This window comes from Branchiostoma floridae, chromosome 12, assembly GCF_000003815.2.
Source record: "Branchiostoma floridae strain S238N-H82 chromosome 12, Bfl_VNyyK, whole genome shotgun sequence".
NCBI lineage: Eukaryota > Metazoa > Chordata > Leptocardii > Amphioxiformes > Branchiostomatidae > Branchiostoma > Branchiostoma floridae.
This window is the reverse complement of record NC_049990.1, coordinates 14,569,768-14,572,369: the sequence shown is the minus strand read 5'-3', so window position 1 is coordinate 14,572,369 and position 2,602 is coordinate 14,569,768. Positions and strand designations below refer to the sequence as shown.

Below are 2,602 nucleotides of genomic sequence, written 5' to 3'. Positions count from 1 at the left end.
CACAACTGGCTGAGCTTGTCCAGGTAGACCCACGAGCCAGAGCTGACACATCGTCTTGTTGGGAGACTCGTGCAGTAGTTTCTAACACCACAGCTTATGATGGGCACCAACCTCTTATGTACTGCTGTTCACGGGACATGGAAATACAATGTCAGCAAGGCCACGGCAGGTAAGTTTTATGGATGACGACATCATTGATTTTAAACATGTAGCCATGACCGTAGTTGTAGAAGGGAAACTAGTTCGATGTACATGTAGTAGTCAACTTGGTGAATGATACCAGTCTTCCAGACTTTGTGCATCGATCTTGTATGGCCTATTTGATGTGATACCATCCAAGTTAGTTTTGACCATGACGGATGCGGGTTTTCCTGCAATGATAATTTTAACCGTTGGGCGGCGCTTTTCTTGTCTTTGCCATAGGATGCACTCCCTTGGCGAAGCAATCTTGATGCTGTTTCACGGTCCACTCTGCAATGACGAGAAGACATATCCAAACCAGGTAACATCGTTATTGTCTGAAGAGTCAAATTAACCTGATGATATCCCTACTAACTGCTATAATCCAAGTTTATTTTTAGTTGAAAAGACGCCCTCTTTAGAGTATCAATCTATTCATGTAAAACTACAATCCACATGTTAACAGTTGCAGAAGCTTTATTCTTTGAATCAACGTTTGAACCTCATTAATAAAATAGAACCATACACATTATTAACAAAGGGGCACAACCTTAGAAGATGAGCAACACGTATAGACAGCGGAAGTTGTAACATTCTATTACAATCTCGGTTCGTATGATTATCTTAGAGACGTAGAAGTGACGGCCCAGAATTGCATGGAATGGCGCAGGATGGTCCACAAGAGACGTTGCCTTGATGCAGACCACTTGACACAACGATGAAGAGACCTTATCAAGTATCAAGTAAGTCAGTATGATTATCTTACGGTTATCTGACGGGGTTTTTTTTGCGAGTTACTGTGTGAAGGAAAGACAAAGTTATGTTTTAGATAATTGATGTGACGTGTCATAAAAGCGCGACTTGAGCCCCTCTGAACGTTTTTCTGCATCAAAAACCAGGATCATCCCCAGTCCATTCTACTCCACAGCTGCATAACAGTCGAGCCTAACGATTTTCTCATCGCATCAATGTGCGCAGTTACAATAAACCTGCTTCCATCAAACATAAATCATGTGTTGAGCTATAACTTGTTATGCTACGTGTTATTCAACCATATTTTATCCAATGTGATATCCTAGTCTGTTTTATCAAGCCCCATCCTATGGAATTCCAGTCTTGTGCCTCACGCTAATGTGCCTAGTGCCTCATGCTAATTTTTGCCATCGGAATCACAGCATATAGCCCTCTTCACCGCATGGATGCCACACACTTAGTCTTCTAGCGAAGTGGTATCATGACTCGCCACATTGTTCCCGAATTTTCCAATAGCATTGATACATTACATCCTTTACAAACATTATGTGTCATAGAAAGAAAGATTGTTACTTCCATATTGACGCACTAGCTGCAATTAGGTTGGAATTTGATCTCCCATTTTTTAGTTGTAACTGCGTTTAAGTTGTGGACCTGGAAGATGTATGTCAATACACAGCTGTAAACCCTTTCAAATCCTTCTATGACTGCAAATCCTTTTGACAGTTAGGTATCTATAGATTACATCAAATAGCTGGGTGATTTCGGGCGTAAATGACGTTATAAAGCCCTCTTGAGATAGGATGTCCCCATTGACGTACTTGGGTGTTTATCTCTTGCGCTATATAATGGGGAATCTTGGTCTTTATTGCGCTGCATTGTCTAGACCTAAGTCGAATTGGCTTTAAGAGAGATGGCTAAAAGCACCTCATTTGAGCATGCAGATTATGGCCATTGGTCATAAAGTAAGAAACAAGGACTCTCATCACTAATGAGTTGTCGTGGCTGGTTAAGACTATATTTCCCTAAAACAAAACACGAACATATTTCAATATATACTATGTACAATATGATATGTACTATGTACATACAGTAATATATGTATAGATCTGGTATCTAAAAGGCTGTCCTGATGAACCCGTATATATACGGGATGCACATATATGATTCCTGTAGGTGGGTCCAGTAAATACAGGTTTGTGGCATTTCTTACCACAGGAAACCGCATTGATCTGGAAGTCTGCAGCAGCAGCATAGAATAGGTCACGTTTTACTGATCAGATTAAACAACCAGCTTAGGAGGGTTGACAAAAAAAGTCTGAGCAGGACAAAGGATCACAAAGGTCATAAACTTAGAACATGCGAGGGCAAGAGAAGTAGTATGGGGATTACGACCCCTATATCCACCTACCAAATATCATTAGGATCAATCAAAGGCGCTTTTCGAGTGATGCTGTTCACAGACAGACAGACAGAAAGACAGACAGACAGACAGACGTACAAGCCTAAAACATATCCTTGCCATTCTGGCAAAGGTAATAAATATATCTACCTTCGAAACGCACTTTGAATACGCACAAAGCTCGCTCCAGGCACGTAGGAAAACGCCAGGTCAAGGTTTCGGGTCAAAGTTCAAATCTGACCGGATATCTGTAATCCGCACTGAAGG

General features: G+C 41.2%; 1 long non-coding RNA gene across 1 annotated transcript; it reads left to right on the top strand.

The window, feature by feature from the left end:
- The first annotated feature begins 333 nt into the window (after nt 1-333).
- On the top strand, nt 334-1,629 carry LOC118426874. The gene is made up of 3 exons (XR_004832485.1): nt 334-502; nt 809-923; nt 1,080-1,629. It is a non-coding gene; the product is annotated as an uncharacterized LOC118426874 (long non-coding RNA).
- The last annotated feature ends 973 nt before the right edge of the window (nt 1,630-2,602 follow it).